This window comes from Mycteria americana, chromosome 1 (genome assembly GCF_035582795.1).
Source record: "Mycteria americana isolate JAX WOST 10 ecotype Jacksonville Zoo and Gardens chromosome 1, USCA_MyAme_1.0, whole genome shotgun sequence".
Lineage (NCBI taxonomy): Eukaryota > Metazoa > Chordata > Aves > Ciconiiformes > Ciconiidae > Mycteria > Mycteria americana.
Window position 1 is genome coordinate 201,647,723 of NC_134365.1, and position 25,803 is coordinate 201,673,525.

Genomic DNA, 25,803 nt, shown 5'->3' on the forward strand with positions numbered 1-25,803 from the left:
TAAATGGTTGGTTGACTTCACTATTCAGTGTAAACGCTATAAATTCATGCACCTGGAGTTCATCTAATGGCATTTTCTTAAAAAATAGATATTGTTATTATGTTTCATTAAGTTGACTTTGCTAGAAAGAAAAAATTTGTGAATTACTCTGTGCTGACTTCATATTGAGTCATATATCTCACTACAGTCTTTTTTGCTTAGGGCTTGTCATTATAATCCATAAAAAGTTAATCTAATGTTGAAATAAAGTTACCAAAGTAATCAATCTTTGTCCTTTTTTCAAACCTTCAAACACTTTTAAATTTAATTTTCTAGGGAAAAATCTGCTGCAAGATAAAGAAATAGAGCAACCACAAGTAGATGTCAAAAAGATCCACAAGGATGGTGAACTAGTCCCCCACTCAATTATTCTGCCATTACGAACTGAGTGTGAACTGATGGTAATTGAAGCGAGAAAGGCACTAAAACACTTTCCAAAGCAACATCTGCAACGAATCAGAGGAATGAAGATAAAATGACAAGGACATTTAATGACAGGATTGTTCCCCTGCCCGCCTTTCTGCTTAAAAAGGTCTGGCCAAATTCCAGTTAGAAATGATCCCAGCACAATGAGTATACCATTTCTGTGTGATGTGTAACTGGGTTTCACAGAGATATTTGAAGAATGCAGTTAAGTATCTCTTTGAAATCTGGACTGTTCTCAAACTTTCCAGTGCTCATGACACTCTGGGTTGAGCTCTTTTTCTTCCTTCTCATTTTTTTTCCACCCACAAAAATTTTCTGTATTATTTGGGAGGGAGCATAGCTGGTAATGAATACACATTGGTATTAGAGCTTATGAGGAAATCGAGTGTATGCAGGACCATCCCAGGCCCCATGACATTCCTCTCCTTCCTCACAGACCTCCCTACTCAGTCCCCACCTAGTCATACCCTCCCATAACACACCACAGACCCTCACCTGCATCAGGTTCACACTTCTGTTACAAATAAGGACTTGCAAGAAAGACAGAACCCCTTTTGAGGGTAAGCTTTTCCAATGCTCGGTTACTTTCACTGCTAAAAATGCACGTCTTATTTATAATCTTCGATTTGTCTGTTCTCCAAAGTTTCTTTCTCATGAAATTCCAGGTCATGATCAATTCATCTCTAAATGGACAAATTCTCACATAAATACTGAATTTGATTTTCCATGTTTTCCAGACTTTGGGGCTTTCTTGTAACTTCTCTCCGGTGTGGGCAAAGAACTGAACAAGGGTTCATATCATACATTACTAGAATGATAAAACACCACAAAAAGCCAAACTAATAGCTAGAACCAATGGTATAACATTGCTAAAACTGTGACCCAAAAAAAGGCAGTTGAAAAAGTGTTTTTATCTTGAATAGATTTGGGGTTATGTTTAACAGAACCTTTACATTTAACAAATAAAATGAATAATTCTGTGATTGTAAGTGTAATACAATTTTAAAGGCAAAATATTGATTCTGTGGCTGTTATCTGATTACCTAAAATGAGGATTGGAAAACATTCATAATCCTTTGCTGACAGGGAACAAGCAAACAAAATTATTTCAAATCATGGCAGGATGGAGTCTAGCTGGTGAAACCAGACTGTACAAGACATTGAAGACATGAGCTGCTTGATCTGCAGTCTCCGCATTGCATGGACATTTTTGCATAAAAAGGTTTTGGCTTCCTATCAAAGCTGAAAATATTTACGGGTTTGCAACTCAGTTTTTCAAACAACAGTTTAAATTCCTTCTACCCCCATAGATATATTTCATGACAAATTTGTTTTGTCTGAACTGCCACCCACCCTCCCCTTCCCAGTTGTCCATTCACAACAGTTAAACCAGGAATTTTTGATCTCCTGTTTTCTGGTTGCTGAATCAACGTATCTGATTATTACAGTATGCAACGGAGGGCATAGTATTAAATTTTTACAATTGTACATGCTTACTGTTAATTGTAAGATTGGAAGATGCAAGACGTCTCTTTTAACTGTTCCTGATTTTTTACTCGGAAGTAGATCAAAATGAAGAAAATTCACTAGTCTGAGGAATACTTCCATTAAACATACTGAAAATATGTGGTACATATTTGGTACGTGGTACATACAAGACACCTAATCTGTATCGTAGTGGAATCAATTTGACCTTTATTACTCTTTTCAGTGGAAAGAAGACTCACAGCAAAAGGAAAGAAATATGCAAGGCTTTAGTTCAGAGCCCTCTGAAGACACTGGGAGATTTACCAGGCTAAAGTGAGAAGAGATTAGATTTTTAAACTATTCAATTTCTACCAGTACTTTAGGAAAGTGAAGTGTATTTCCATTTTAAAAAGCCACCTGTCATGTCATGCATAATCACTGTGAAGGGTGAGATTAGCAGGTTTTTTTTCCACAGTAAATACAGCAATTACTGGCTTTTGGGGAAGACCAAAAGTATTCGCAAATTTTGAGCAAATTCAACAACCAGTTCTGAAGGGAAAAAGAACAAAGAGGGCAGAAAGTTTTCTAATAGGTTAAAACATTTTGTTTCAGTATTTTTAAATGAACTGGTTTTTTTTCAAAACAGTGAAATGAAATTTAACTTTTTTTCTGAATTACAGAAAAACGGCTCTGAGCAACAAGGGGACTTGTTAGAACAGGACATGAATGTAATGAAGGTAAAGGGGGATGTGACACGTAAGTGCAAATGACAAGAGAGAAGAAAAGCATTTGAACAACCAAGAAAACTTTCCAGCTCAGGAAAAGGGCGCTGAGTCTCAGCCTGTGTAGGTGAGCAGAGCCGGGGGAACCTCCTGCCCACTTCTGCCCATTCCCCTGCCCACGGTGCTTGGCAGGGCCTCTGGCCACGTGGTGCCTCTTCCGTATCAGAGGTAGGGAGTGGTGATGCAGAACAGAGACAGGCACATGTTTACCTCTGCTCCATACCACTAACAGCAGATGTCTGAGACATTGCAGCTCCCCATCAGCCCTTGCTATAGGATGTGCATAAAGGGACAGCTGAGCCATAAGCAAATGTGAGAGAGTAAGGTACCAATTGCTTGAAACACAGGCCGCCTCAGTAGTCCTGTGAGCTCCTCAAGAGGAAAAAAAGATATTACAGCAGTCAACAGTTATGTATAAAATAAGCAAATTTTTCCATATTCACATTCTGTATTTCTGCACCTGAAATTAGCTAGTGTATTGATAAATGAATTTATGCAGTTGATTTCACAAAGGCGGTCTGTATATTGCTACCATCTGTGCACCAAAGCTTTTTAAGAGTATGATATCAGAAAAAAATTGGCATTATAAACATTCTAAAAATGTGAGTGGGTATTCCAGGCTCTTAAACTTTTTTTGCCATATTAGGTTTTCATTAGAATCTGGTGTAGGGTGAGCAGCGTGAATTTCTAAACCTTAAAAGATCAGGCAAAAGAAAAAATCATATCAAGTAAATCCCTATAAAAGCAATATCACATCCAGAAGAAACATGTCATTTTGGGTCTTCCAGATACTTTGAAAAGAATAAAATGCAGTTTGGAAAGAAAAGCGATATGCTTTGAAATTCCAGCTGAAAAAACAAGGAAGACCTACTTGTTTTCTTTTGTCTTTTCATACAGCCCTTCTGGATTTTTTTGTTAGTATCTGTAAAGCGTTTTCAGACCATTTTGTATGACAGGTTGAATATGCATAGTTATTTTTGTTGCTAGGACAAATGAGATAATTGTAAATGTTTTGTCTACAAAAAGGAAACTGCTATCAATTTTATGTGGGATATGCAATAAAGCCATGGGCAAGCGAAGCTGGTGCACGTGGTGATTGCCGGGTGGGGATTAGCTGCTTTTGGTAGCAACTGGCAGAAGAAACAAAACCGAGATTTTTATGGAGGAAAGCCGTTGTTTACAGATTTCACTTGTGTCAGTGGCAGACTTGTTGCAACAGATATCTGAGCGTCTCTGGCTCTTCTCTAAGCGTGACAGGCAGGAGGTAAATCACTAAGTCACACTTAGTTGTCAATGGTTTTGTGCTTTTAAGTCACCAATAGCTCTGAAATTTCAGAGATAATACTGACTTAGGGGTGATCTGCAGCTCTAGAAGTGAGGGGGGAGAAACCCTCATCCCCCTGACATCTGGACCGTGATAAGACCGAAGGAATCCCTGAGGTCAAACTTGGCCCAAAGAATCCCTTCAAACACCTGCGTCTTGAAAGGAATTTTCCATCCTTTCAGCTCCCACTTTTCTGCCAGGGAAGTACAATAAATGTAGGAACATGATTCAATGCAATCTTTTCTTAAAGCTATGCACATCTTTCTGTCTGTCTAGTCTTTCCCAGTGTTCAGAAAATGAAAGAGTAAAAGACACAGGGTGGGTACACGGCAGTGCTTCCCCTGGGATCCCTTCCCACCTTCTGCAGGTCGATGGTTAGGGGCCTTCCTGCATTAAGGTTGCATTCATACTGTTATAGTTAATAACCATCAATAGATTTATTTCTGATTAACTGGCAGAATGCCTTTTGAATCCGTGTGTACATTTTTCCTTGACACCATCTGACAGCAACAAATTCTGCATTTTATTCTGAGCTGTGTAAAAATATACTTTTTATTTAAAACCCTTGCCTTCAAATTTCACTGAGTGTCCCTAAAGCTCATGTGAGAAAAATGTGAATATTTTCCTTTTTTTCCATGTCCTCCATATCACTTATGATTTTATATTTCTCTCTCGTACCCCTCTTGCTCTTTCCTTTTCCAAGCAGAGAAGTGCTTTTACTCAGTTTTTCATTACCTGGAAGTAACTCCATAGATATTATCATCATGACATTTTCCTTTATCTTTTCCAGTTGTCCTGTATCATTTTGGGCAGTGATCAGGGTGAGAGGCCATCAGAGTGAGATTAATATGATGGCATAATAATATTTTGTATTTGGCAATTCTTTTCTTAATCGTTCCTAACACTCTGCTTTACTTTTTTTCCCCACCATCACTGGTGACTGAGCTAGGAAACAACCACAGGGACTTCAAGCATTTTCTCCTTAGCAGCAATAATTTCTACCCTATCACTGCATATTTATAACTAAAGATGTTCTGGCCTACGTGCCTTAGTTTTTATGCACTGACCTTTAGTTCCACCTTCCGTTTCATTGCCAAACCTGTCAGCTTTATGAAATCCTGACGAAACTTTTGAAATAAGCTTTAGATTTTACTACATCGAATAGTTTTATCAGAAGACTTTGTTACCTCATTATTCACATACTTTTATGCTGTAATTATGAGTATGCTGAAGAGATTTTATGGGTCTGTAACTCCTCCACCAGAGAAATCAACTTCTCATTCCTGCACTTAATTTCCTACATCTTAGCCACTTAGTGCTCAAAAAGGATGTTTTCCTCCCTTCCCAAGACTACTTGATTTCTTTAAGGTTCCTTGGTAGGGGATTGTACCACAAGCTTTGGGGAAATCTCAGTTCAGTGTATCAAGAAGTAACGCATCTCCTCATGTTTAATAACTGCTTTGACAAGTTTGAAAGCAGTTTGTAAAGCATGACTCCCCTTTACAAATGTTGCGTTCATTCTATTCCAATATTTTTTAATTGAGCTGCATGTCTTCCTCAGTATTATTTCTACCAACTTGTCCAGTACAGAATTCAGAAATGCTGGCCTGTGCTTCCCTTGACTCACCACCCTGGTATCGCTTTTCTGCCCAGCCATCCTCCCTGCCTTGGGTGACTCCCATACCCCTCTCTGTCCTGAGAGGCCCAGATGCCCTCCTTCGGACAATCTCCCTTGCTAATGCCTTTGCTCATGCGAAGGTAAAATAGACAAACAGCAACAACAACAAATGCAGATACAAGTTCAAAATCTGCCTAGGTTCTTTAAGATGATAGAGCCACCCATCCATTAGCTTTCAATCGACTGCTGTCTAATTAGATTGTAGACCCAATGAGGCAGGGAAATTGGCTTTTGTTAAGCTTTAAAAGTTATGTTAAAAGGGGCAAAGTATGTGACATGCTACCTCTGCACATCTTACTTCTTACTGAATTAAAACTAGACATTTGAGAATCAAAAGGAAATTATTTTAGCAGATTCTGGTCTGCTTGAAGGAGTACGCTTTAAATAGAGCAGGCAACCAGATTAGTATGTGGTGGAAATGGATGAGGAAAATGAAGACTAAATGATACATCACAAACGATCCATCTCTAACTCTGCAAGACCCAAAAAATCTGCATGGCACAGTTTGTCATTAATGTGGCGCCTGTCTATATTTTCCTATTTGTCACTTATTCACTTGTGCAATGAACTCCTTGGTGGGGGAAAAGCCTGAGCTCTGCTAGCAGGGACAGAGGGTCTGAATGGCAATAAACCAGCTGGGTTAGTCTGTATCCGTACTGTCTTAAATTGCCAGGCATTGGCTTATCTGGATAACTGGAACTGTAGCTGCAGTGCAATTGCAGTAGCTATAATAGAATTTCTAATGCAGTAACTTATTCAAAAAATTAACCTCAGGGAAAGTGTGTGTCCATTTTGCCTCCTTTCCTAGATGGTAGCATTTACTAAAGTAGTGAAAAGGGATATAAAGCAGGCTATTAGTAGTATCTTATCTAAATGATAACTGTAATTAGAAAACAGACCCCAAGGTAGTTTCTGCCCAAAATCACACAGTCTGTGCACCTGCCACTGGAAAAAAACTGCTCAGCTCATGTGATTTATACCAAATCAGAAACAAAATGTTTTACTGATTTATAAATTATGCATAATTAACTGGCAACAAGTGAACTATACCTTCAGGATCAATATCAGCAATACAACAGATAAACTGCAATACTGCACACTTGCAAAACATTAGCAAACACCTAAAAATTTCTAGCCACCCTTGTACAGCTAATCCAAGGAAGTTCTGGTTACACACGCGTTTACACACACACTTTTACACACACACACATACCCCCCCCCCCGTGCTGTTTGGGTTACAAGGTCACTCCATAGAACCTGTTAATGCACACACCAGTGAGAAAGGTCCCCGGGCTCACATGCACAGACCCCGGGTGTGGGTTCCCCTTTGCAGCACCCCGTGCTGTCACTCTGCTGTGTGCATGGTTTTCAAGAGGGGATGCTGTGTGGGCATCCCTACACACACCTTTTGTTGGCTTGTCGTAGCCTTTCACTGAGTCATGCTGTGCCAATGAGATCCGGCTGAGAACTACACCCGCTGATATGTAGAAATATGGATTTATAAAAAAAAAAGTGGCTCAGTCATGACACTTCTGCATAAACTGGCTTATTCCTCACAGGAGCTACAAAAGGGAATTCTTTCCTAGGGGATTCCTATCAGAAATCTTGGAAAACTTGTAAAAATTCCTTATATTTCAGCTGTCTGTTTTAGTCATTGGCATAGTCTTTTACCAGTAACAGTCCCATGAAATAGCAAAGAGACCAGAAAGCTGGTGCCTATCCAAGTTTTGTGGGCTTGAAAACAATTTATTCAGTTTGCCATATATGTGGCTAACATTAAAAATAGAAAGAGTGTGTTTAAAAAAATTAATTAAAAACAAAGCCTTTGAAAGGTTGGGTTGACATTTTTGTTCTTTTCACTTGCACATGATGTGACTTAGAACTAGCCTTGAACCAGGGCTTCACCAAAGTAGGCTGGAGAGCATGTTTGACGTGTTTGCAGAGTGCATGGCCGGTCCAATGCTTTCTGCTTTCAAAGGAAGGCAGGAGAGTTAGTTAGAGCTTTTAAAATGTTTTAAGGCATGGAAATATGAAACAAATAATGATAAACTGTAAAATTATTGACTTGTGTGGCATAGAGGTAGCTGGAATACCAGCGCACAGAATATCCTTTGCCTGCGGCAATGCAGCTGACCTGGCACATCCTGACCCACACCCTGCTCTGCAGGCAGCTGCCTCACCACCTCTGCAGATATTCACAGAATATCACAGAATCATATAGGTTGGAAAAGACCTTTAAGATCATCGAGTCCAACCATAAACCTAACACTGCCAAAAACCACCACTACACCATGTCTCTAAGTACCTCATCCAAACGTCCTTTAAATACCTCCAGGGATGGCGACTCAACCACTTCCCTGGGCAGTCTGTTCCAATGCTTGACAACCCTTTCAGTGAAGTAAAATTTCCTAATATCCAGTCTAAACCTCCCCTGGCGCAACTTGAGGCCATTTCCTCTTGTCCTATCAGTTGTTACCTGGGAGAAGAGACCGACCCCCACCTCTCTACAACCTCCTTTCAGGTAGTTGTAGAGAGCGATGAGGTCTCCCCTCAGCCTCCTTTTCTCCAGGCTAAACAGTCCCAGCTCCCTCAGCCGCTCCTCATAAGACTTCTGCTCCAGACCCTTCACCAGCTTCGTTGCCCTTCTCTGTACGCGCTCCAGTACCTCAATATCCCTCTTGTAGTGGGGGGCCCAAAACTGAACACAGGATTCGAGGTGCGGCCTCACCAGTGCCGAGTACAGGGGCACAATCACTTCCCTAAGTATATTGCATGTATACTTAGTATATTGCATGTCCACAGATTTTTGGTAGACTGTTTTAAAGTAATTTTGGGAGGGCTGGTTTCTCAAAGGCACATGCTGAGGAGTATTCGTACCATTTATTACAGCATCTGATGACAGGGCTGATACTAAGAGGCTACAAGACATGGAGTGCAGGGTTTTTCCAGTGCACAGAGTATCTGCCTGGGTTTACCCACTAGAACAGCCTGATGTGAAACCGTGGATGTGGCTGGGGGTTTGCCAGGGACTGAGACAGTCGCTGGTGGCCAAAAGACCATCTAATGGTCTAGGCTAGGCGAGAAGCTGTGGAGAGGAATTTCCAAATCTCTTTATTCAGCATTTCTGTTTAAAAGGGGGTAAACAGTTGAAGATGAAGGTTTAATTTTGATTGCAGTTGCACTGGTATAAAACAGTGAGAAGCAGCGGAGTTACCCCATCATAAAGTCAGGGCAAGTAAGACTGGGCTCAGGCAATGAAAAGAGAGGAGGACTCAGATTCCCTCTGTATCCTTATTTCAACTGTGCTTCATTTTAGCAACTGCGTTTGCTTCCTCCATATCATAAATATTTTATATTCTTTCAGCCGCTGAGTTCATCATTTAAACAGGAAGGCATTTAGCAGTGCTGTTCTTATTCAGTTTAAGGATGTACTTCAAGCACAAGATTAAATCCTCAACTGATGTAAAATAGTGCAGCCCCATTGGGTCTGGGGGAGCCACTTCCCTCTGCGCTAGCGGCATTTCTGCTTCCATTACATCCAGAAGAAGCCCCAGGTCCTCCTGGGCTCCCTTCGCCACACTGCCTCCTCCCAGATGAGCTAAGGGCTGAGCGGGGTCCTCACGCAAAGGGCTTCTGCTGATCACAGCCCGACGCTTCACGCCCGCAGCCCCGGGCGGTCCCACGACTGATACTGCAGCATGCAACCACCAAGCTGAGCTGCAGACGGAGCCGAAAAGGGGCACCCTGAAGGCAGTCATGGCAGCAGATTCCTTCTGAAACTGAAAGTATCTCACCCTGCTGCTGCCAGCCAGCACGTCACCACCACAGACAGTGGGAACAGCACTGGAGTCAGATTTACCTGTGACATCCCTCCCAACCTAGCAAGCAGGAGCTTCACCTTGTGACTGTTATGGCAACGTAAAGCAGTTGTGAGTCCACAGCACCCATGACCCAAAGAAAACTAAGATATATTTCTCTTGTGCATTCACATTTAGTTGGTCCAGTGTTTTCCCCATGAAAGCTTGTGTAACCATACATATTTTAGCTGGATTGCATCAGCTTATGTAGACTATTTAACTGAAGTTTCCCTCTGGCATTACTTAAATGGATGACCATCCACATACAAAACAAACAAAAGACAGTTGCATGTGGCATTCACCTTGAATGCAACAAAAGTCTACCATCAGAAGAGAAGTTGTGCTCTTTAGGGATGTTTCTCTTTATCGTTTTCTTTTGCTCTTATTTTCTCTGCCCGACAAAGCTAGGAAAGCAGGGCTGCTAAATCATATCCACATAAAAATTCCAAATACTCAAGCACTTTACAAGTGTAAAATTGGATATGACTAGCAAAATGTGCCACGTATGCTATCCCCCATATTAAAATAACTCCAGTTTTCCAAATATTTTGACCCATCTCAACCACTCCTACAAGCTAGTTTTGAAACAGTCATCTGTAGGCCAGTAGAAACATAGCCCAGGAGGGTGAGAACTTGCTAACTCGTCAGTTAGGTCGTGGTTTGGGCTCAGTCTGCACCGGCTCTGGAACAATGGGTTCCGCTAAGCAGTGCCTGGAAAGCCGACCTTGCCCTGAGCTTGTCAGCCACGCAGCCCAGCCACGAACCATGCAGCTGAATAAAGAGCACGATCCAGCACTTTCTGGATTCAGGCAGAAACAAGAAAGATCACTAACTGCATTCCTGCTAAACCAACCCACCCTCTCAAGCCTGTAGGGAACTGGAAGAACACCATAACCCTATAACATCCCCTTCTCTCTAGTTTGTCCATATTTCATATCCAGCAAACTATTTGCTAGAAAGCCAGGGAAATGGCAAGCTTAGATTACATTTTGCCATGCTATCAAATAATTCACAGTGAACTGGAAGCCATTCAGGGAAGATGAAAATAAGACCAGAAAGATAAATCACTTAACAATCATGTAAGCACGTCACAGACAATCTTAGGTGAGGGAAAAGGGAGAAGAACTATTTTCAGAACTGGATGCAAAAAAAGGCAATAAATGAAGAAGAATGATTAGGTTTTGTTCTATAAAGTGGAATTTCGAAAAGAGAAAAAGAATACTGTTAACTTACTACATCTAAAAAATGGAAACCAGCCATAGGTTATGAAAGAGTTGAAAAATATCTCTCAACAGCGGACTATAGGCCTTTTGAGTTTTGGAGATTTTTTTTCCCCACTGTATTTTCCTTTCCATTTCCTTTTTTTCTACTTTGTGTATTGATCCCAGCCTCGCAAACTCAAGGCATTTAAAGAGTATTTGAATTCAAAGGAGTATTCACATGAATATGTGTGGGTTGACAAGAGCTCAAAGAACGTGGGGAAGAAGGCAGAGTAGGTTGCAAGCCTCTGAAGTCAGGAGTTTACCTTCTAATCTTATCTGTAGAGACTACCTTAGTATGAGAGATTGCAAGAATAATTGTGAATAGTTTGAAAGAAATATTTCAAATGTAAAAATGTGTCATTTGCCTCAGAGTAAAGCTTACACTCAGGGGAACCGGGTAGCAGTCTGTAAATGTGCAAAGTGAATAGACCCCAAGGACAGAATACAATTACTTAGGAGGTAATGAGATGAGATTAAGAAGGGAATATTTAGACAGAATGCCAGGAAAAGCTTGAGCTACTTTGAAGTGTTGAATAGTCTTGTGAGGGAAATGTGAAAGCACAATTACTTGAGACATTTAAAACTGTAAGTACGCTCACGTTTGCTGCAGGGAACACATCTCCCTTTGCAGGGAGATAGACTGAGTGATGCAGCCAGGTTTCTACCCTTATTTTTTTCTTCCATGATGCAGAGTACAGTGCAATTCAGATACCCAGATGCTGCAATAACAAGTAACACAAAGGACACTGCAGTGGTGAGCAGCGTAAGCTGAGTGGTGAGTGGGTTGCAACAAGCATTAGAGAATTTTTGCCTACTGTATCACCTAGCTGCAAGGAGTAATGTGTTGTCTCAGTCCAGACACTGTGTTATTTGTGTACACGTATATCACCTTCTTGAATGCTTATGGCTGTCAGCAGTAGCACCAGCTAACACTCTATACTTGACATCTTAGCAGTAGTGACGTGCTGCCCCTGGAAAAAAAAGAAGAAAAGGTACCTCTAGGGCAGGGCCGCCGCTCTCACCTCCCAGCCGAAGTTCCAACGAGCCTGCAGCAGTGCAAAAGGGGGCAAAGGGAGCTGATTGTTTTGAATCTTTCCCAGTCTAAGGATTAGATCTATCTCAATCCAGTCTGCCACCAACCCAATCCAGTCTGCCAACCTCAGCAGCTGCCAACCTTTCTGCTGGTCTGCCATGAATCCAAAGGAGTCTTAGAAAGTGGGTCTGTGACACTCCTTGCTAAAAGAGGTTGCGGATGCAAAAAGTTGGCATGCAGTCGGGGGAGACTGGACAAGTACTCAGAACAGAAGTCTGTTGAGGATTACTAAATAGAAAAAACACATCAAGCTCAGGAAATTCCTAACCTGGAGATAGTCAGAGGCTGGAGAGCAGTTTGGGGATGTATCATGTACATTTGCTTTGCTCTTACTCTTCCCTGGGTAGCTGCTGATGGCCTCTGCTGGAGACTGCGGGCTAGATGGACCCTTGTTCTGAAATAGTGTGTCTGTTAATATACTTTCATGTTCTTAATTTTTCCAGAAGCCAGAGGAAAGGCTGCCTGACTGCGGTCCTCTTTTGTTTAGAATTTTTGTGGCATAATGGTCAGGGAATTAGAATAAATAGGGTGGCTCTGTATCTCTAAAATATTCCTATATTTTACACTATCTAAAGGCACTGGGGATTTAACTGACAAAATGTGTTTTTAACCTCTATTTGGCTTTTCTTCTTTTGTTATTTTAAAAACAAATGGCCAGGCACATTTTATTAGCATTGTTCTATTGGCTGAGGAATAATGCATGCCTAATGTTACTAAGGGGAGTATTCCTCCCCCTGACTTTCAGTAAGAGGCAGCAAATCCTCTCTATAGTGAAAGAAGAGGGAAAGACACCTGCAAAGGGCAGTTGAGAATAGGAGTGGGATTAGCTAGTCCTTTATTTAGCATTTGGCATTTGCTTTATGCAGCATTTGTTGAAAGAGTTTGAAATAAACAATAGCAATGACAAATGGTGGTTATTTTAACACCTTTATGAAGCTAATGACTAAGAAGTCATTTGATATAGGTTATATTATTAGCTAATATCTTTTTCTATCATGGATATGTCATTGTCATCAGCTTCTAACATTTTAACTGGTTACATGCAATTGAAATAACCCAGAAACGTTTATTTGCTTTTTGCCTTAAAAAGAATGTTGGTGTGGCCAACTTTGGGAGAAGAGTAGGTTCTTCCATCTTCACCAAAAAATTGATTGAAATGATCATTAATGTAGAACACTAAATAATCTGCAGACTGTACTTGTGTGTATCTGCAAAGGAAATTCACCAAGCTTTTAAAGTGATCTGAATGTAAAAAAATCAGATAAAGCAGAACTTGTTCAAAAATCTTAGACCAGGTCATTAGCAAGAGACTTCTGAATGAAAGTAAACACTCCTCATGTCTCAGAAAATTTAACATTTCTAGAGCCTCTTTTATTCCGGGTTAAAGAAAATGAAAGGAGTTAATTTGCCATAGAATGGCTATTTCTTGAAAACATTCTTGAAAGTATGAGAGAACTGATTTTTTTTTAAAAGAATCCCAGGTAGGAAATTGAACTAGTGCAACAGCAAGGAGCCACAAACCGGAGGAGCTGAGAAGCCTTCTGAGCAGCACACTGGTTGAATGGCCAGTGTGGTGACTCTCTACCAAATCTGCAAAGTGAGCCCTTTCTATCAGGAAAAATTTCAGTCAGTTCTGCTTCTGAATAGTGGTTCAGGTGAAGAAGAATCAGTGTTATTATGGACCTAAAACTGTCTAGGAAACAGAAAAGAACAAGATAAGTGGTGAATTTTCAAACCTTAAACAGAGGGTAGCTCAAAGATCTCTGTCATCATATATATTTATGAATCAGAAAAATATCAACTCCATAAATATGCAGATGAGATTGTGTTAATTATGTTAATTAAAACCAGGGAGAGCTGTAACAAACCTAATAAGGAAAAACGTAATGAGCTAGGTGAATGGACAATGTAGAAGAGAATACATTTCAGTCTTGAGCGGAAAATGTAAATTACACTCACATTTGACAGGGTTCTTGGCTAATAGTGTCCATTTGGAGAAGGGATCATGGCACAGAAGCAAAACAAGTAATAACAAAAATCAGATTTCTTTTTCAGGGAGGTAAAGTTTCATGTTACCACATTTTCTTTGAGCAGGGAGCACCAGAAAACTATTTGGGGATTGGAAGTTCTGAAAATGCAGGTTCAGAAAATTTAAGAAGTTGGGAGACATTCTCAAGTGTGAACGTTCCCTGTTGTTTTGTGAAAGAAAGGGAAAATTTATTTTGGTTCAGCAGTGACTTGAGATACTTGTCAGAGCTGTGATTTGGGCCACTCCACTCCTCTGCTCTCCTCTCCAGGCTGACTTTGTAAGCTGAACCCATGAGCTATGATGGCTCCCACAACGGGATGTCATGCTTCACTCCAAGGAGAAGAAATAGATGGAGACACAAAAGAAAGATTTTTGTAAGTCTGAACTAGATTAGAGGGTCTTCATTTTGTGTGTCCTCTGCACAGTTTTCAGATGTATGTTGAGAAGATGCAGCTGCATTTCTTGACATTGGTTGCTCCTTCCTAGTGAAATGCAGAACAGTAGAGGTCCCACTCCAGTTTTCATTGAAGGAGAAAACCCTTTAAGGCCTTGGCTAGCAAGGAAAGATGCAGAGCGGAATTCAGGTCCACTGGGATTTTATGTATTTTTGGAACATACTCACCTCATCTGATCCCTGACTCTGGCCATCTTCTCTGGGTATAAGCTGTTGGAGAATGGTCCTAAGCAGCTCAAAAGGGAATTACTGATAAGTATGGTACAGCTCAGTAGTGAGGTACTGTAGTTCTTTAAAACAGTAGCTGAAACAGCTACATTTTCACAAGGCCAAATGCATTTTCATACAGCCCGAACTGAGTGCCCCGTGAGCGAATTCATTGGTTACATCTGTAGGAAGGGATAGATGCATTGTGCAGCACATGCCACCACCCTGATCCACCACTCATCCTGAACAGTCTTATCAAAGTCCACCTCCGTTAGCATTACATTACAACGAATTTGGAATTAATATCCCTTTCATCCATCCCATTTCAGGTACCTTGGAGCAAAATGAACTGGGAGCACACGAGTGCAATTCCCTGTCAGAGTAAACTGAAAGAGGTACTCCAGGAGGGCACCTCATGCAAATCCAGGTGTTAATCGGCATTCGGTCAGTGGGACCAGATTAAAGCTAGTACAAGATGCCTCCATGAAACACAGGGAGTGTAAATACTGGGTCTTCAGCCCAACTGGTTTGCTCTACGGATTCCTTCCTGCTGCACCACACTTGTTTGCTAAATATAGAGACTGCCGGAGTATACTGGCGCTGCCTTCCTGCCTCTCCAGCCTTCCCAAGAAAAAAAAAGGTATACAGACAGATGGAGCCAACAAGGCCAACATGGTGCCAGAATATAACCAAAGTGCAAGCTGATGGCTGTGGAACTCGCTTAGCCTGGTGTAGATATGGCCACAGGAGTCGAGTGGAAGTTGCTTTAGGACTAAAGTACTACTCAGTGTTGTATCAAACAGAATTTGTCTATCAGTATTTTTTCTCACCTGTAATACTGTGATTCTTCCAAATTTGCCCGTAGTTTTATATAGTTTTATACACACTATTCATTGTCCTTAGCCAAAAGGTGGCAGAAAAAGACTAGAGTGAACTTCACATCGTGGTCTCGTAGGCTGCAGAATAAGTTCACCGCAGGGCAGGCACACATTGCAACACACATCCATTAGGGCTTTCCAGGTTTTTCTCAATACCATCTTAAACAATTTCAAGGCCTCAGAGAAATGTGAGAATGACTTTGGAAAAAAAAAGTTTGACTGTAACTATACCAAACTGATTATATGGCTCATTGAGTAACTTGGCCCTATTAGGAAACATTTATTTCCCTCCCCCCCTTCCCACACCCTTCAATCTGCAACATGCAATTGCAAGACAATTTAGCAGGACAGTTCAGCAATTTCAATGTAGTACAGCAACTGTTTCATTTCATACATTTTATGACTCCAGGTTAAGGAGAGCCATTTCAAAGCAGTATTTAACCTAGAGGCTCTGTAAAAAAGGCTGGGATTTCAGTAAATACAGTGTGTGTGTTGTGTCTGGGGCTGAGGCTGACATCAAGCCAGATCATTATTTTCAGCTGTCGCTAGTATGTTCTTCTAGCATGAGCCTGATTCTGCAAGGTCTTTTCAAGCTGAATTACATAGTTCCCATTCAGGGAGTTTCCACTGAAACCCCTGTTGCACTCACTGTGATCAAATATTTCTCATGAGGAGAAAAAAGTGAAAAACATCGTCATTGGTAAGCAACAAGTTAGAGTTGTTTTAATATTTGTCAGATAAGAAAAGATTGCCATTGCAGAACCCTTGAGGAGTATAGATCAATTCTGTGTCACAGGCAGGCACACCAAGCTCTCTCTGAACAACTTAAGGTCTGATTTACTCTGCTGAAAGGACATACTGATGCAGTTATACTGCTTCCTCTGCTGTTTTCTGAACACGTTCCCTTCGTACCTCAGCTAGAGCTTCACCTTGCAGTGCAGATAGTCCCAGAGTGAGCATCTGAATCCGACTCCAAGGAAAAGAAACACCAGCTGGTTTCTGAGGAGCTCTCTCCTTTGCCCTCAGCTCTCTCCTTTGCCCCTCTCACTCTTCTCAGCACATAAATTTCAGAGACTCCCCAGTCCTCTTACACACCCTCCAAGCAAGAGGTAGTTTGCACAGTGACAGGCTTGGAGTTGTACAAATGCAGGTGGTCCAACCAAAACTATATGGGTGTGTGGCTGGTGACTGTGGGGATACTCGCTGCACTGCATGCCAGAAACTGCAATGATTGCAAAATTCTGTCCTCCTTTCCTACACCAGCATCACTAATTTGAGTGTCTCTTCTCGAGCCAGATGACAGCTTTCATGAAATTCGTAAGAATCTAGCACACTAGATACTTCTCTGTGTTGCTCAAGTGTGGCTGAAATCAGCCTATGAGTTCAAACGACCTTATACAGGCAGGTTCTCAGGTGAACAACAGACAGACAGGCAATATAATTCTCTGCTAAACCTTGTTTCCTTTGGAAATCAAGCTGAAAAACAGACTGTCTGGGGGTATGTGTGTGTGTGGTTTTGGTTTTGTTTTGTTTTAAATAAATTGAGGGAATTGGTTTAGAAGAAAGATATGGAACAGCTTCTAGACAAGAACAATTGAGAAGGGTATGACTTTTCAGCCAGAAAAAGAGATGACTTTAAGAGGGATGTGATAAAGACCTACCCATTCATACAGCTGTTACCCTGTTCTTGTTGGTTGAGTCTGTCTTTGCTCATAGTACAATGACTTTTAATTTACTGCTCAATCAATTAAAAATTTCCAGGGAATGTTTGAAGGTGCCAATGATCTGAACCCTTCTAGCCCAGGGAAAATTAAAAACAAAAGGAGAAAATGGGGAACAGTCCCAGCCATAGAGTTAACCACTTAGTAGTTATGTACATACCCCCTCCCTGTTTTTCTTCTGCCATCTTATTGTTGCCAAATCTCATGCTTCAGTTTTCACAGACTGATGCCCTGCCAAAGAGAGAAAAGAAAAAGAAAAAGAAAAGAAAAGAAAAAGAGGGAGAATAAGGGAAATGGTATAACACCTGGGCTATAAAAAATAGGGATGAAAAGAACTCCATTGCACAGGAGAAGGAGGTAAAAAAGTTCCTGGTTCCTTGCAGGAAGGTCAGTGGTATGAGGTGTTATAGAAAACAGGGAAATGGGGAGAACAGTATGGAAAAAACATGGAGAACCTGCAATGGAAGAAAAGAGAAGAAAGAAAAGGAGAGAAAAAATGACTCAGGTGCGTAGGATGAGAAGAGGTTTTGCAAGAAATCCCTAAACACCTCAGGAGTCTACAGCAGCACTAGGGAAAAATGAACCTGGAAGAAGCCCATGATGTACACTGAGCCTAGGAAAGCAACAAAGTGTTTATTTATCACAAAATTTATTCAGCTTGTAAAACCCAGACCAAACAAGCTATCTGCATGCTACCTGCACGCTCTCTGCCTGCCATCTGCACACTGCTTGTAGCACTGACAGCCCTGGCAGAAAGTCAGATGTGTCTCAGAGGAATTTGGTTCTTCCTGGAAACTCTTCCCAGGGCTCCAGGTCAGAGTGATTTGTGATTCTCTGCGCAGGAATATATTGATCTTCTCTGTGATTACTGAGAACTGTTATAATTTGAAAGTTAATTCTTTAGGAGTGATTTGACCTCTCTGAGGAACCAGATGAAGTTGGTCCCCTTAGCGTGGGCATGATGTGTACGGTAGAGGAGCAAACACCGCTCCATCCATGCCCAGTGTTTCCCATGCAGGCATGCTCATGAGGACCCTGTCCACCTCTGAGCATGCCTGTGTTGGGTACCCAGGGCACAGTTTGTATTAGGTTTATGGATTATTCCTGCTTCGGTCACACAGGTGCTGCTATGCACAGCCAAGGAGCAATCTTACCCATCTTGCAACTGTAACTGCCCAGGCAATTTATAGAATCACAGAATAGTTTGGGTTGGAAGGGACCTTTCAAGGGCATCTAGTCCAACCACCCCTGCGATGAGCAGGGACATCTTCAACTAGATCAGGTTGCTCAGAGCCCCGTCCAACCTGACCTTGAATATTTCCAGGGATGGGGCATTGACCACCTCTCTGGGCAACCTGTTCCAGTGTTTCACTACCCTCATATTATTTTTTTTTTTCCTTATATCTAGTCTAAATCCACTGTCTTTTAGTTTAAAACCATTACCCCTTGTCTTATCCCTACAGGCCCTACTAGATGGTCTGTCCCCATCTTTCTTATAAGCCCCCTTTAAGTATTGAAAGGCCTCAATAAGGCCTCCCCGGAGCCTTCTCTTCTCCAGGCTGAACAACCCCAACCCTCTCAGCCTGTCCTCGTAGGAGAGGTGCTCCAGCCCTCGTATCATTTTCGTGGCCCTCCTCTGGACCCACTCCAACAGGTCCATGTCTTTCCTGTGCTGAGGGCTCCAGAGCTGGACGCAGTACTCCAGGTGAGGTCTCACCAGAGCAGAGTAGAGGGGCAGAATCCTCTCCCTCGACCTGCTGGCCACACTTCTTTTGATGCAGCCCAGGATACAGTTGGCCTTCTGGGCTGCAAGCACACATTCTCGGCTCATGTCCAGCTTTGCATCCGCCCGTACCCCCAGGTCCTTCTCTGCAGGGCTGCTCTCAATCCCTTCATCCTCCAGCCTGTGTTGATACCGGGGGGTTGCCCTGACCCAGGTGCAGGACCTTGCAAAGAGACCTTATGAGAGTCTTATTTCATTCCTAGCATGATTTACTCCAAATTTCAGCAAGCAAGGATGACTGAGCAACCAATCACACAGAGTTGTTTCAGACATACCACCTCTGACTGGGAGCTGCTGAGACTTCTTTGATGTAACTTAAGTCAAATCCAATAAATTATTAGACATGAGACCTCCAAGGGACATTTGGATATGACTGGGAGTGGTACTGGTAACTCAAGCAAGCAGTGTTTTTTCCCAGTGTGAGAGTGCTTAAGTTCAAAATTACATGGCACAATACCTTCTTTTTGAGACAGAAAACAGTACCCTTACACTTTGCCCTCAGTGTAACTGTGGGAAAGGAAGGTGCTGGGGCTGGTACGCCAGTCCTCTGCTGTGTTTGTGGCTCGCTGTGGCTGTTTGTGACGGGCAGGAGATGGAGCAGCCTTGGGGCTGCTCTCCACCAGCACATGTGGAGAGGGCTGTCTAGTGGATACAGTGGGAAGCTGTGACTTAGCTTCTTGCAGTCTGCACCATTCACAGAATCACAGAATCACAGAATCACAGAATCGTACAGGTTGGAAAAGACCTTTAAGATCATCGAGTCCAACCATAAACCTAACACTGCCAAGACCACCACTACACCATGTCCCTAAGCACCACATCCAAACGTCCTTTAAATACTTCCAGGGATGGCGACTCAACCACTTCCCTGGGCAGCCTGTTCCAATGCTTGATAACCCTCTCGGTGAAGAAAAATTTCCTAATATCCAGTCTAAACCTCCCCTGGCGCAACTTGAGACCGTTTAGTCTTGTCCTATCACTTCTTACCTGGGAGAAGAGACCGACCCCCACTTTGCTACAACCTCCTTTCAGGTAGTTGAAGAAAGCGATGAGGTCTCCCCTCAGCCTCCTTTTCTCCAGGCTAAACAGTCCCAGCTGCCTCAGCCGCTCCTCACAAGACTTCTGCTCCAGACCCTTCACCAGCTTTGTTGCCCTTCTCTGGACACGCTCCAGCACCTCAATGTCTCTCTTGTAGTGAGGGCCCAAAACTGAACACAGGATTCGAGGTGCGGCCTCACCAGTGCCGAGTACAGGGGCACAATCACTTCCCTACTCCTGCTGGCCACGCTATTTTTGATACAAGCCAGGATGCCATTGGCTTTCTTGGCCACCTGGGCACACTGCTGGCTCATATTCAGGCGGCTGTCAACCAACACCCCCAGGTCCTTCTCTGCCAGGCAGCTTTGCAGCCACTCTTCCCCAAGCCTGTAGCGTTGCATGGGGTTGCTGTGGCCCAAGTGCAGGACCTTGCAGTTGGCCTTGTTAAACCTCATACAATTGACCTCGGCCCATCGATCCAGCCTGTCCAGGTCCCTCTGCAGAGCCTTCCTACCCTCCAGCATATCAAGACTCCCACACAACTTGGTGTCCTCTGCAAACTTGCTGAGAGTGCACTCGATCCCTTCATCCAGATCATTGATAAAGATGTTAAACAGAACTGGCCCCAACACAGAGCCCTGGGGAACACCACTTGTGACCGGCCGCCAACTGGATTTAACTCCATTCACCACCACTCTTTGGGCCCGGCCATCCAGCCAGTTCTTTACCCAGTGAAGAGTATACCCGTCCAAGCCATGAGCAGCCAGTTTCTCCAGGAGAATGCTGTGGGAAACCGTGTCAAAGGCTTTACTGAAGTCTAGATAGACAACATCCACAGCCTTTCCCTCATCCACTAGGTGGGTCACCTTGTCATAGAAGGAGATCAGGTTGGTCAAGCAGGACCTGCCTTTCCTGAACCCATGCTGACTGGGCTTGATCTCTTGGTTATTCTCTATATGCCGCATGATAGCACTCAGGATGATCTGCTCCATCAGCTTCCCCGGCACCGAGGTCAGGCTGACAGGCCTGTAGTTCCCCAGGTCCTCCTTCCGGCCCTTCTTGAAGATGGGTGTCACATTAGCTAATCTCCAGTCAGCTGGGACCTCCCCAGTTAGCTAGGACTGCTGGTAAATGATGGAAAGGGGCTTGGTGAGCTCTTCTGCCAGCTCCTTCAGCACTCTCGGGTGGATCTCATCATTCACAAGACATAGAGCCATACAATCAACCTCTATAAGACTGTCTGAAGAAATTATGCTTTAAAAGTCACCTTTATATTCTCTAAACAGTTGAAGGACCAACTAAACTTCTCTGAAGCTTTAATCACTTGAGCTCAGTCAACTAAAACAATGACATTGCCCAGTAGCACAGCCATCTTTGGTCTACAGTCTGCAAACTTCTGAGGGTCCACGGGCTACTTCTGAGGGGTCGGTGAAAGGTAACAAAGAAAAGGCATCTTTTGCTTTACAAGCATATTTACTTCCACTGGAAATTTTTTAGGTGACCGCAAGTGGAAAAAGGGTTGAAAACCAACTTTGTATCACATTTTTTAAGACCTCAAAATCATTATATGTTATCAATGTTCCTTCACTGCAGGCTGCTTGAACCCTAAGTCTTCCCCACCATACAACAAAAAAGAAGCTGTATCTCAGTGACTCAGTGCTGAGTCATTATAATCCTGATAAGAATATCAATGAAGCTATTTGTAATTTTTCAGATCTTTGTCACCACATTGTCTGATTTCTCAACAAATATTTTCATTTCTAGAAGAAATACAAGGTAGTAAGCGTAACAGAACAGCTTATTTTGTATCATAAATCCTTTTCTCTAAGTCAAGATTTAAAACAAAACTGATATTTTTTTTTTTTTTAAAGACCTGTATGAAATGAGAGTAGAAAAGACCACATCATAGGACCTATTAAAATGAAACTCTTTGACTGTTTACCCTATGCAGGTTTCAGTCTCCTTCATGCGCAGAGTGTGTGTGTGTGTGTGTGTGTGTGAGAACACGTGGAAAGCAGCTAGCACAGACCAGCTCTAGCTGTGAGGACTTTAGGCTCCAACCTCTTGGGGCTGCAGTAGTAGAAGTGTTAAGTCAAAAACCAAACAATAGACCAAAGGTGAGAGAGACATAAAAGCCATGTGATTCTTTTCTTTTGTTTCATAGGTACCACCTGAGGCCACTCATCACTTAGCCATATTAGCTAGCTGATGTTTTTCAGATACCCTGGTTGAAGCAGGGCTTGAAAGACTGGAGTGGAGACAGGGCAGTGGTCAGGGATGTCAGCTTTCAGGATGCTGTTCCTCAACTAGGGAACACCAGGGGCTTGAGGCAGGGACAACATATGTTTACTATTATATATAATACTTCAATTTATTCATGCTGCAATGGTGTTGAAAACAAACCTGATATTTTCCATATGCAGACGAAGACATAGTCTCTTTTCCTGAGTGGTTATGGCCTAGGAGAAGATTTAGTGGAAGGAGAGCAGCAAGTCCTGGCTAACTGAACTGGAAACTGCAGTCAGCACCTCTCCACGACAGACCTTCACGTCCTTCCTGGAGCAAAGGTGCCAATGCACCCGTACCCCTGCTTCCGCCCGCTCTCGGACCCTGTGTGCCAAAGCTTGACCTTGCCAGCCAGCCGTGGCTGAAACATGTACCGTGTGGCAGCTTCTGTGTGTGTCTCTGGGGAGGACCAAACATGAGGAGCCCTGCTGGAAGGCTCTCCCGTCCCCCTTTGTGGTGCTGCGTGCCTTCTCCCTTCTGCATGAGCTGGTGCTTAAGGTGCGCCCAGTGCCGGGACTGATGGCTGCTTCTCATGTCCGGGCAGAGGAGTTTTTGAAGGCGTGTCAACTGGAGTTTTACCTTGCATTTTTCTTAAATGAAAAAGCTCTGGCAGTACCAAATAACAATTGTGAAATAAATCATTCATGGTATTCATTCCCCTACACTCAGTTGTTGAAATATTTTTTCACAAATAGATTTTTTTTTTAACGTGACCAGCTCTGATTAGGAAAACCTTTTCCAAGTTCTTCAGCTGCTCAGCTCCCGCCCTCTTACTGATTTTCCTTTCTGAAGCCCATTCCTTCCCCCCGTAGTCTAGCAATTCCTTACTGTTATTTTGCATGCGTCAATTAGACCTGATGGTGTGATGAAAAGAACAAGAAGAAACAGATACATTTATTTTAATATTTCAGAACCAAAGACATGTGAGAGGCAGCTCTCTTTTCAGTATCAGGACACCAAGTCCCACTGCTCTGACTCAGAAACCCTTTGAGCAGGGGAAGTTTGAAGAGCCTTTAGGATATGAGCCCTCCCACACTGCTTGCACAGATAGACATCTGATCTTACCTTTCATCTGAAAAGATCTCCAAGGCAAAAGGAAACAGAAACATGGTTTCATAGTTAAAGCAGTAACACATTGCAAGCTGAAATGCAGTCTCATCCCACTAGAGGGTGGTCTGGTCACCTTCATGTGACAGCTGAGGTGTGCAGGCAGACAAAGCCTGTCCCCCCTTTATTTAGACTGAGCAACATCAAAGTATTCCTGTTCTGAGTTTTTCCAAGTGCCTCAACATCAACATTGAACCTACCCTCTCATTTAAACAAATAAACATATTGCACCTTTCACTGAAGATCTGACACTCTACAAATATTAGCATGCTCTGAAGTCTTCTACCAATGCTACAACTGTATACATATGAAACAGCAAAGTGAGGCTCACTGTTAAAGAGGAACATGCTTGGTTTGATACCGCTTTGCAATCTTTAAAATCTGTTTATGTGGTTGATATTCATTCACATCATTTTCATAGGAAGCTCGATTATTACAAGTGAAACAAGGCAAATTCTTTCTCATGAGCCAGCCTGTGTTTTGACTGTTACAGTGAACCAGAAAGGGCTGTACCACAAGAGGTGAACTGGAGGCTCTTCCATAAGGTTTGGGAGACCTGGCAGTTAATCTCACAGCCAGGTCTTGCACCAGCTGCATGAGATTCACCAAAACCACCTTCCTCTGCCAAGCCGTCCCTCTCCCTGGGGAGCCATGTCACCTCTGCTCCCCTTCCCAGGACAGCCTGCTCATCTCCCTCTTTCTACTCCTTCATCTACTCACACTCAAACACATACATCCCCACCTCCATGCTTCATGACCCAACCTTCAAAACTCCTTGTCTTGTTCCTACTTCTGAGATACATGTTATGATCACCAAGAAATATCATTTCAACCTGCTTTCTGGTTCACATCACTTCTGATTATCAGAAATCTTTTAGGGTCCTTGCAAGGAAAATGAAGGTACAGCCTTACATCATGGAACAAAGCTGCAGCAAGTGTCAACCCAAACACCATAGGGTTCAATCTGAATTTCAGAGAGATTTCAGAGAATTTCATCCAACATCTTGGCTCCTACTTCAGTGTCTACCCACATGGGAATCCTCCCTTTTACTCTCATGAGAGTGGGAGCAAAGACACAACCCAACAAGAACTAACCAGTGTTTATGTACCTATGCAAATCTTTCTCTGTTAGGGGTTTTTGTCCAAAAATGAATTAGGCTTTGGGTTGTGTTGCTCTGATCAGGTTTCTCTTTATTGCCTCATTTTCCTAAGTGTTGTTTTCAGCCTTAGTAGTGGATAAATGAAAGACTTTATCTCAAAAATATGTGGTTGCAGGTATTTTCAGCCACAAAAACCGGCCGTGTCTAAGGATGTTCCAACATGGATGCAAGCTCACTGGAAAAATGTGAAAGCTCTGTGAGCAAAGCAGGGCACCATTCACCATTACATTAAAAATATATATATATACTCATATTTTGAATGATACAGAAACAAATGTAAATAGATTAGGAAAAAACATACTTTATTTGCACGAGTTCACTTTCTCATCATCTCAACATTTTAGGAGATGTTATTTCCCTATTTGGTTTTGTCTGTTTCATATAGTTCAGACAGCAAAAATGTTAAAAGATTAAAGAATTCATTATTAACCTCATGGCATTTGAATCATGTCAACAGATATGACCCAGCTGCCAATGATAATCAAGAGTACCTTCAGCTGTGAGTTTGGATGCAAATCACAACAAAACAGGACGATCTGTTCTGATGCAATAGAATGAATTATTACATCATTCATCTGGTCTGTATAAACACAACATGGCAAAGAAATAAACTCCTTTCTCTTCATAAATTCTTTACACTTCAATGTCTTGAGAGTTATATAGGATATGGCATACTGTTTGGCTCCTGTAGAAGGGAAGGCAGTGATATGGATGGGAAGTGTGACACTCAGGACTTATGAAAAGCTTTTGCCTCCCTGTGTTCCTTTTTGGTGGTGGCAAAGTTTTGGGTGGGTGGTGTTGTCTCTAATAAGTAAGTGTTATATACTTAACTATTAGGATACATAAGTAGAGCTGTCCTCCATAATTGGTTCCAACATCTGGATACCACTGTTAAATAGGTTTGGGGAGGAACATGTGGTCCTCATTTAAAACACTGAAAACACTATCATGATGTAGACTGTGAAATTTTAAGTAAGACTACTGCTGTTTTGATTATCCTCTGAGATAAAAAATAAAAGTGAACAGCACTCTAAACGATGTAAAACTGCAAGAACACCAGCATCCTTTAACAAGCATCTCTACAGCAGATAAGGCAGCAACTTTTCTTTTATAACAGAACTTATCAAAGCATGGAACTGATGTCTTTGTTTTCTGTCTCCTATGTGAACTTATAACAGAAGGGAAGGGAAGGGAAGGGAAGGGAAGGGAAGG

At 42.4% G+C, this 25,803-nt stretch overlaps 1 long non-coding RNA gene across 1 annotated transcript; it reads left to right on the forward strand.

Moving 5' to 3' along the window:
* Positions 1-846: 846 nt before the first annotated feature.
* On the forward strand, positions 847-25,150 carry LOC142405017 (uncharacterized). Its single transcript, XR_012774032.1, has 3 exons — positions 847-1,025; positions 2,613-2,781; positions 22,462-25,150. It is a non-coding gene; the product is annotated as an uncharacterized LOC142405017 (long non-coding RNA).
* Positions 25,151-25,803: the final 653 nt, after the last annotated feature.